This window comes from Salmo salar, chromosome ssa10, assembly GCF_905237065.1.
Source record: "Salmo salar chromosome ssa10, Ssal_v3.1, whole genome shotgun sequence".
Taxonomy (NCBI): domain Eukaryota; kingdom Metazoa; phylum Chordata; class Actinopteri; order Salmoniformes; family Salmonidae; genus Salmo; species Salmo salar.
The window spans coordinates 41,598,782-41,609,604 of record NC_059451.1 but is presented as its reverse complement, the minus strand read 5'-3'; the positions used below and the strand labels follow the sequence as shown (position 1 = coordinate 41,609,604).

General features: G+C 39.1%; 1 long non-coding RNA gene across 1 annotated transcript; it reads left to right on the top strand.

Moving 5' to 3' along the window:
* Positions 1-206: 206 nt before the first annotated feature.
* Positions 207-1,609, top strand: LOC106560420 (uncharacterized). The gene is made up of 2 exons (XR_001318596.2): positions 207-921; positions 1,060-1,609. It is a non-coding gene; the product is annotated as an uncharacterized lncRNA (long non-coding RNA).
* The last annotated feature ends 9,214 nt before the right edge of the window (positions 1,610-10,823 follow it).

Genomic DNA, 10,823 nt, shown 5'->3' with positions numbered 1-10,823 from the left:
AAAGAGAAGAATACCACATCATCTGCAAAATTCTGGGTTTATAGGGACATTTTCAAACAGCAGAGTCTCAATTTCGGCCAACCCAGGAGTGACACCTGTGGCAAATGTGACGCATTCTTCACTAAGATGTCAGCAGCAACATCTGAAGAGGAGAAGAGGAAGATTGCAGTTGAAAGTGAGTTGCACCATCGAAAAGCTGAAAAGGCCTACACACAGCTTCAAAGTGACACTGAGTGGGCTAAAGCCAATGCTGACTGCCATGTCATTTCTGTGGATCTACAGGGGGTGATGTACACCCCTAATCTGACCCACTCCAATGTCTACTACCAGCGGCAGCTGTCAAATTTTAACCTTTGCATCCAGGAACTTGGAAAAGAAGATCCTGCATACATGTGTGTTTGGCATGAGGGGATTGCACACCGAGGTTCCATTGAGGTAGCAAGCTGCATATTGAAGTGGGTGAAGACAAAATTCACGCCACTCCCCAAACCAGAGGTGCGCAAGTTGATCATCTTCAGTGACAGATGCTGTGGGCAGAATAACAACTGGCGGATGCTCAATCTGATGTCGATGCTCATCTCTATGGGTTACTTTACCCAAGTTGAACAGAAGTTCATGGTCTCTGGTCATTCTTTTCTTCCTTGTGATCGATCTTTTGCCACCATTGAGAAGAGGCGCAAGGTGTCAGTCCTTCATACACCTGATGATGTTTCAAAGATGATACTTGAAGCACAACCAGCAAAACCATTCAAGGTGATGAGGATGCAATGTGAAGACTTCAGGCACCTTCCAGATTCTGTCCTCAAGCGACCAGCTGGACTACAGATCACCTCAGTGAGGTGGTTAAAAGTCACAGGTATTGGGAAAGGAATCGATCGCAAACATTGGCTCATTCTAAGATCCGATGACAGTATATCACAGGTATTGCACAGAGAATAGTTTACTAACATTCATCATCAACATGCAACATGTTGTTCTAACAATAAAATATCCTAGTGCTTGACTGTGAAAGTTGTTTATTGATGTCAGGAACTTAAAATGTTTCTGTTGTAATTTCAGTTGAGGATCCTTGGAATCTGTACGCCAGACAGAGCCACAGTCTATTTGAGGGATGGAAATCGTGGCTGATCTCCAAACCAAAACAAGGAGCTACACCTCAACCTCCCTATTTTGCAAGCCACTACCCTAGAGCATATGAGAGTCCTCTGCCCATCAAAAAAAACAAGTACCAAGATCTGATGACCATGCTCAACTACTTGCCAGCTGCTGCACGCTCTTTTTATAAATCACTGCAGAGTGAATAATTTGATGTTAAACCAAGCTACATAATTAACCGTTTTTTCTGTGAGTTTATGATCCCCTGAACCTGTATAGTATGTTGAATCTGAATACATTTCAGAAAACATGTCACCCCTATTGTAGGAATTTTCTATGTGAATCAATTTGTGTATGATTTCAACCAGCACAATATATTGAATTAATTTAATTTTAAGATGTTGTTCCTAGTGTAGAAAATGTTATGTACAATGTGTTCTGTTGAGAATGATTTTGTGTGTGATCATTTGAACCTTTTTTAAATCTGAATTAATTAAAAACAAACAAGTCATCACATACAGTATGTGAGTATTCATTTGATCTTGATTCCCTTTTGTTATTCATTACAATACACAGTACGTCTCTCTGTCACCACATTTAGCATCAACTCTAAGCAGTTAATACTTATTTACTGCTGTCACCTCAGTACAGGACATTTCTTGCCTTTAGCATGGGTTTAACGCAATTCAAAACTTAATTGCTGATCATAGTGTTAAACGCAAAGAGAATGGGTTTCTGAACGTTTTGTAATATTGACCTTAGGGACCTGCATATTGGCACATGACATTGATCCATATTTGATATGTAGAAGTTGTGCTTCTTTTGATTGAATTCTATTTTTGTAGTTATTCTATGGTATGTTCACATTGAGGGCTTCATTTTAAATGAGACTAAGATTTCATGACTCAACTTTTAAGAAAAGTCATCAGTGCTAAAGTTGATAGACCACCTTTAAATGAACCTCCATTAAATGAATTAACTACATATTGCATTTAAGTTATTTACATGAAGGGCATCTGCACTTGAAAGTACTTAAAACATCATATCAGGTGTTAAAAAAGGACATCTTACAAGTGTCATGCAAAATGTCACATATACTGTTCTTCCACAAACTGAAATCATCACTGGAGATATACTGTTCTTCCACATTCTAAAAATTAAAACGGCAATAAAAAAAGTATTTTTTGAAATAACAAAAAAATATCAATTGTTGTTGGAAGATATGAGTATGGTGAATTATTTGTCAACCATAAAACACCTAATGTGGTACACACAATTAATAATATAAAAATAACTGATTATCTTAAAATGGAAAAATTGTCACATATATGGTTCTTCGTCTGTAGTATTCATTTGACTTAACCTCTTACATCTAGACGTTCCGCTAGCGGAACACCTGCTCCAATATCCAATGATAGGCGTGGCGCGAATTACAAATTCCTCAAAAATACAAAAACTTCAATTTTTCAAACATATGACTATTTCACAGCATTTTAAAGACAAGACTCTCCTTTATCTAACCACACTGTCCGATTTCAAAAAGGCTTTACAGTGAAAGCAAAACAATAGATTATGTCAGCAGAGTACCAAGCCAGAAATAATCAGACACCCATTTTTCAAGGTAGCATATAATGTCACAAAAAACAAAACCACAGCTAAATGCAGCACTAACCTTTGATGATCTTCATCAGATGACAACCCTAGGACATTATGTTATACAATGCATGCATGTTTTGTTCAATCAAGTTCATATTTATATCAAAAACCAGCTTTTTACATTAGCATGTGACGTTCAGAACTAGCATACCCCCCGCAAACATCCGGTGAATTTACTAAATTACTCACGATAAACGTTCACAAAAAACATAACAATTATTTAAAGAATTATAGATACAGAACTCCTTTATGCAATCGCGGTGTCCGATTTTAAAATAGCTTTTCGGTGAAAGCACATTTTGCAATATTCTGAGTAGATAGCTCGCCATCACAGGCTAGCTATTTTGACACCCACCAAGTTTGGTACTCACCAAACTCAGATTTACTATAAGAAAAATTGGGTTACCTTTGCTGTTCTTCGTCAGAATGCACTCCCAGGACTTCTACTTCAACAACAAACGCGTATCGTGAAAAAAAATGTCAAAATATTCCATTACCGTACTTCGAAGCATGTCAAACGCTGTTTAAAATAAATTTTTATGCAATTTTTCTCGTAAAATAGCGATAATATTCCGACCGGGAGTCGTTGTTTTCGTTCAAAGACTGATAATCTAAAATGGACTCTTCACGTGCATGCATGCACCCGTCTCATTGTTCTCAGATCGACCACTATCCAAATGCGCTACTGTTTTTCAGCCATGGGCTGCAAAGTCATCATTCAACATTCTGGCGCCTTCTGAGTGCGTATGGGAGCCTTAGAAAGTGTCACGTTACAGCAGATATCGTCTGTTTTCAATAAAGAGAATAAAGTAGGCCAAGAAATGGTCAGAGAGGGCACTTCCTGTTTGGAATCTTCTCAGGTTTTGGCCTGCCATATGAGTTCTGTTATACTCACAGACACCATTCAAACAGTTTTAGAAACTTTAGGGTGTTTTCTATCCAAATCAAACAATTATATGCATATTCTAGTTTCTGGGCAGGAGTAATAAACAGATTAAATTGGGTACGTTTTTTATCCGGCCGTGAAAATACTGCCCCCTATCCATAACAGGTTAAGTAGGTTTTTTTTCCACCTGGGGTTGTGGGATCTTGTTTTTGTATTGCTCAGTGAAGCCTGCAGAATGTGACATTCGTGTTTCTTTGTTTATTGTTTTTGTATAGTGTTCTGAGTATAATAATAAATATTTATCATGAGCACTCAACACGCTGCACCTTGGTCTACTCCATACGACGATCGTCACAGACTCTCTCTCCTTGGTGAGGATCAAAGGCACCAAATCAGCTCGGCACAGGGCTGACAGTTAGCCAGACCCCACCACTGAGGAAGGTGGGAGTTGGGCAGGTTTTATGACTTAATGCCAGTCGTAAACATTCTCTCTCTTGTCCTGCAGGATTGACCAAAGGAATGTGCTGTGTGTAGAGAGATACTCTTGCCTAATAACTCTAACATCAAAAGGTTGGACATTGGGATATTAGTTTTGAAATTCAAACTTTTGGAATGGTTGGTGGGGATCCAAACAATAATCATGTCATATCATTTATTATTTTTTAAGGAAGGTATAACAAGATAACTCTAACTCTGAACGTGTACATGTCCTAGTTTAAATTGAAATGTTGTATAAAATAAATGATTAAGTATAAGAATACTTTTGTGAAGATAGAAATGTGATTTTAGCCTTCTAAATGATAATGGATTGTTCATATAAACCTGGGCCCGGTCAGCAACCACGCCCACGTGAGCACAGACATTGTGTCTGGTCGTATTCTCGCGGGGCAGAAATCTCAGGGATCAATTGGTAAACTGATTTACCACCCCAAAATATCCCTGCACAACGTCTATTTGCGCCTCTACCGGATGGAAACTACAAGTGTAATGGCTTTGCTCAATGCAATGGCACTTGTAAATGAAGATCCTTCAAACACCCCCAAACAGGGAAACAGATCCCAGTCAAAGGTGTTATCACGTGCTCCACTAAGGCAGTTATTTATCTTATAACTTGTACTTGTGGTAAAAATTATGTGGGTAAAACAAAGCGCAAATTAACTTCTCTAGGGCCGGCGGGACAAAATCGTCCCACCTACGTAACAGCCAGTGGAATCCTGTGGCGCGTTATTCAAATACCTTAGAAATGCTATTACTTCAATTTCTCAAACATATGACTATTTTACAGCATTTTAAAGACAAGACTCTCGTTAATCTAACCACATTGTCCGATTTCAAAAAGGCTTTACAACGAAAGAAAGACATTAGATTATGTCAGCAGAGTACCCAGCCAGAAATAATCAGACACCCATTATTCAAGCTAGCATATAATGTCACAAAAACCCAGAAGACAGCTAAATGCAGCACTAACCTTTGATGATCTTCATCAGATGACAACCCTAGGACATTATGTTATACAATACATGCATGTTTTGTTCAATCAAGTTCATATTTATATCAAAAACCAGCTTTTTACATTAGCATGTGACGTTCAGAACTAGCATACCCCCCGCAAACTTCCGGGGAATTTACTAAAAATGTACTAAATTACTCACGATAAATGTTCACAAAAAGCTTAACCTGTTTAGGATAGGGGGCAGTATTGACACGGCTGGATAAAAAACATACCCGATTTAATCTGGTTACCACTCCTACCCAGTAACTAGAATATGCATATACTTATTACATATGGATAGAAAACACCCTACATTTTCTAAAACTGTTTGAATGGTGTCTGTGAGTATAACAGAACTCAAATGGCAGGTCAAAACCTGAGAGATTCCTTTACAGGAAGTGGCCTGTCTGACCATTTCTTGAACTTGTTTTCCATCTCTATCATTTACTAAGGATCTCTGCTCTAACGTGACACTTCCCACGTCGTCCATAGGCGCTCAGAGCCCGGGAAAAAACAGAATGTCGTCATTCCAGCCCCAGGCTGAAACACATTATCGCCTTTCTCAAGTGGCCGATCAAGGGACACTGGCTTATGCGCGTGACCCCGACCGCCCCCGCCTTTGGGATTTTTTCCTCTGTTTGCCGAAAAGGAGATTCCCTGTCGGAATATTATCGTTTTTCTACGAGAAAAATGTCGTAAAAATTGATTTTAAACAGCGGTTGACATGCTTCGAAGTACGGTAATGGAATACTTAGAATTTTATTGTCACGAATTGCGCCATGCGCGCGACACTTTTTTACTATTTCGGATAGTGTCTGGAACGCATCGAACAAAACGCCGCTTATTCGGATATAACGATGGATTATTTTGGACCAAACCAACATTTGTTATTGAAGTAGCAGTCCTGGGTGTGTATTCTGACGAAGACAACAAAAGGTAATCAAACTTTTATAATAGTAAATATGATTATGGTGAGTGCTAAACTTGCCGGGTGTCTAAATAGCGAGCCCATGATGCCTGGGCTATGTACTTAGAATATTGCAAAATGTGCTTTCACCAAAAAGCTATTTTAAAATCGGACATATCGAGTGCATAGAGGAGGTCTGTATCTATAATTCTTAAAAAAATTGTTATGCTTTTTGTGAACGTTTATCGTGAGTAATTTAGTAAAATGTTAGCGAATTCCCCGGAAGGTTGCGGGGGGTATGCTAGTTCTGAACGTCACATGCTAATGTAAAAAGCTGGTTTTTGATATAAATATGAACTTGATTGAACAAAACATGCATGTATTGTATAACATAATGTCCTAGGGTTGTCATCTGATGAAGATCATCAAAGGTGAGTGCTGCATTTAGCTGTCTTCTGGGTCTTGGTGACATTATATGCTGGCTTGAAAAATGGGGTCTGATTATTTCTGGCTTGGTACTCTGCTGACATAATCTAATGTTTTGCTTTCGTTGTAAAGCCTTTTTGAAATCGGACAGTGTGGTTAGATTAACGAGAGTCTTGTCTTTAAATGGCTGTAAAATAGTCATATGTTTGAGAAATTGAAGTAATAGGATTTTTAAGGTTTTGAAAATCGCGCCACAGGATAGCAGTGGCTGTTACGTAGGTGGGACGAATTCGTCCCGCCTAGCCTAGAGAGGTTAACAATTATTTTAAGAATTATAGATACAGAACTCCTCTATGCACTCGATATGTCCGATTTTAAAATAGCTTTTCGGTGAAAGCACATTTTGCAATATTCTCAGTAGATAGCCCAGCATCACAGGGCTAGCTATTTAGACACCCAGCAAGTTTAGCCCTCACCAAAGTCAGATTTACTATTAGAAAAGTTTGATTACCTTTGGTGTTCTTCGTCAGAATGCACTCCCAGGACTTCTACTTCAATAACAAATGTTGGTTTGGTCCCAAATAATCCATTGTTATATCCGAATAGCGGCGTTTTGTTCGTGCGTCCCAGACACTATCCGAAATGGTAAATCAGGGTCGTGCGCATGGCGCAATTCGTGACAAAAAAATTCTAAATATTCCATTACCGTACTTCGAAGCATGTCAACCGCTGTTTAAAATAAATGTTTATGCAATTTATCTCGTAAAAAAGCGATAATATTCCGACCGGGAATCTCCTTTTCGGCAAACAGAGGAAAAATTACAAAGACGGGGGCGGCCAGGGCACGCGTCTAAGCCCACAGTCCCTTGATCTGCCACTTGAGAAAGGCGATAATGTGTTTCAGCCTGGGGCTGGGATGACGACATTCTGTTTTTTCCCGGGCTCTGAGCGCCTATGGAAGACGTAGGAAGTGTCACGTTAGAGCAGAGATCCTTTGTAAAAGATAGAGATGGCAAAGAAGTTCAAGAAATGGTCAGACAGGCCACTTCCTGTAAAGGAATCTCTCAGGTTTTGACCTGCCATTTGAGTTCTGTTATACTCACAGACACCATTCAAACAGTTTTAGAAACTTTGGAGTGTTTTCTATCCAAAGCCAATAATTATATGCATATTCTAGTTACTGGGCAGGAGTAGTAACCAGATTAAATCGGGTACGTTTTTTATCCAGCCGTTAAAATACTGCCCCCTAGCCATAACAGGTTAAAGAACTTTTCCCGTGGTGCCCCAAATTCCTAATGAGTTAATTGTTACATTTAATCTAGTAATAATTCAATGTAGCAGGTCATTTTTGATAAACAGCAGTCATCACATTAACCTCTATGGGCTAGGTGGGACGCTAGCGTGCCACCCGTGGTGCACTCCATCAACAGCAGGTGCATTTCAAGAGCGGCAAATTTGAATCCAAATAAATGTCAAAATTCAAATTTTTCAAAAATACAACTATTTTACACCATTTAAAAGATAAACATCTCCTTAATCTAACCACGTTTTACGATTTCAAAAAGGTTTTACGGCGAAAGCATAAATTTAGAGTATGTTAGGACAGTACATTTACAAGAGTTGTGTGTAATGTTTTGTCAAGTCAAAGACAGGGTCACCAAAACCATAAAACCAGCTAAAATGATGCACTAACCTTTTACAATCTCCATCAGATGACACTCCTAGGACATTATGTTAGACAATGCATGCATTTTTAGTTCTATCAAGTTCATATTTATATCCAAAAACAGCGTTTTACTATGGCATTGATGTTGAGGAAATCGTTTCCCTCCAATAACCGGCAGTCAAGTCAGCGTCACAAATTAAATAATTAAAATTAGAAAACATTGGTAAAATATTATATTGTCATTTAAAGAATTATAGATTTACATCTCTTGAACGCAATCAACTTGCCAGATTTAAAAATAACCTTACTGGGAAATCACACTTTGCAATAATCTGAGCACTGCGCCCAGAAAAATACGCGTTGCGATACAGACTAGACGTCATGTTGGGGAGATCTAAAATCGAAAATACTATGTAAATAATCCATTACCTTTGATTCTCTTCATCAGATGTCACTTCCAGGTATCACAGGTCCATAACGAATGTAGTTTTGTTCAAAAAAGCTCATCATTTATGTCCAAAAATCTCCGTCTTGTTAGCACATGATCTAAGCCAGCCGGACTTCTCGTCATGAACGAGGGGAAAAAATATATTTACGTTCGTTCAAACATGTCAAACGTTGTATAGCATAAATCATTAGGGCCTTTTTTAACCAGAACATGAATAATATTCAAGGTGGACGAATGCATACTCTTTTATAACGTATTGGAACGAGGGTACCCAACATGAACTCGCGCGCCAGGTGTCTAATGGGACATCATCGTTCCATGGCTCTTGTTCGGTCAGATCTCCCTCCAGAAGACTCAAAACACTTTGTAAAGGCTGGTGACATCTAGTGGAAGCAATAGGAAGTGCCAAAATATTCCTCAGCCCCTGTGTTTTTCAATGGGATAGGTTTAAAGTCAATACAACACATCAGGTATCCACTTCCTGTCAGAAAATGTCTCAGGGTTTTGCCTGCCAAATGAGTTCTGTTATACTCACAGACACCATTCAAACAGTTTTAGAAACTTTAGAGTGTTTTCTATCCATATATAATAAGTATATGCATATTCTAGTTACTGGGTAGGATTAGTAACCAGATTAAATCGGGTACATTTTTTTATCCAGACGTGCAAATGCTGCCCCCTAGCCCTAACAGGTTAATGACTGTCACATCACGATACCATCATTGCCTCCAGTGATAATATTTACACAATGTGTGGTACTGTAAACATGGAGCTAACGTTGATCAGATCAGGCAGAACGGGATGGCATAGTGATGTATGGGGATGGACCATTCCGAAAAAGAATAATCATAACACCATGAATCCTGCCGAGCCTGCTTCCTCTGATCTTCTCTATTCCACTTCTAAATTCTACATTCTATTTTAGAAGGCAGGAGGTTTGAAACAGAACAGCGCCAGCTGCCACATACCCTGCCTGCCTCTTTATCATACCATACTGTACTTAAACACTGTACAGGTAACTGCCAAAATAAAGTGTGTGAGTGTGTGTGTGTCTTAGTCACCAGATGTTAACCCAATTCAACACTTATGGGAGATTCTGGAGTGTTGCCTGTGACAGTGTTTTCCACCACCATCAACAAAAAGAATGATGTTGCATCCTTCCATTATTTTATTTCACCTTTATTTACCTAGGCAAGTCAGTTAAGAACAAATTCTTATTTACAAATGACGTCTCGGGGTAGCCAAACACCCTATTAAGTGTAAGGGGTGCGTAACTGGTGGCAGGGAAGTCAGATGCAGGAGAGCAGAACTTGGTAATAGTAATAATAGTAATAGTAAAAATAGTAAAAACCACCGGCATAAAAAATACAAAATATGGGCACAATAACCTGACCCACACCAGTCAAACAAATGTGCACAAGCACTTACAAAAAAACAATACCACACAAAGACATGGGGGGAACAGAGGGTTAAATACACAACACATAATGAGAGAAATGAAAACCAGATGTGTGGGAAAACAAGACTTAACAAATGGAAAAATGAAAAATGGATCAGCGACGGCTAGAAGACCGGCGACGTCGACCGCCGAACACTGCCCGAACAAGGAGAGGCATCGACTTTGACAGAAGTCGTGACATTAAGACACTTTATGTTGGTGTTTCCTTTATTTTGGCAGTTACATGTACTGTATATCAGATCAACAGACAATATCTAGGTCTACAATGTATATAACAGTGTGTAAAACAGCTGTATCACTCCTGTAAATTACAGTAGCCTGTCTCGTATGATAAGCTCTTCAACCTGTGAATTGAAACAGACCTGTATCGTGGCCACAGCATAATGTGATTTCGTGGATAGTGAATGAATGCATTAGTGGATGTTATATCAGTCTTTATATCTATCTCAGGAAACCATTTTAATATAATAGCCATTGTTATATAGCCTGAAGCTGTTTGAGGGTAGTGTATTTCACCACAGGTTTGTATGTATGAGACAGCACCTCTCCCAAAACAGTCTCACACAGCAAGGCAAGGACTCCAATACATACAGAATAACTGCACAGGGCACAGCAACAGACTGAGTAGTAATTCTCTATGTCACACAGTCACATAAATAACTGGCAGGTTGTGTGTGTGTGATTGGTCAATGATACTCAGTCTCTCGCTCTTCGCTTCTTCCTTTTACATCCCTTTCTGTCTCAGTCTCCCCCTTGCTCTCTCATCCCTCCCCCATGTCTCCCCTCAT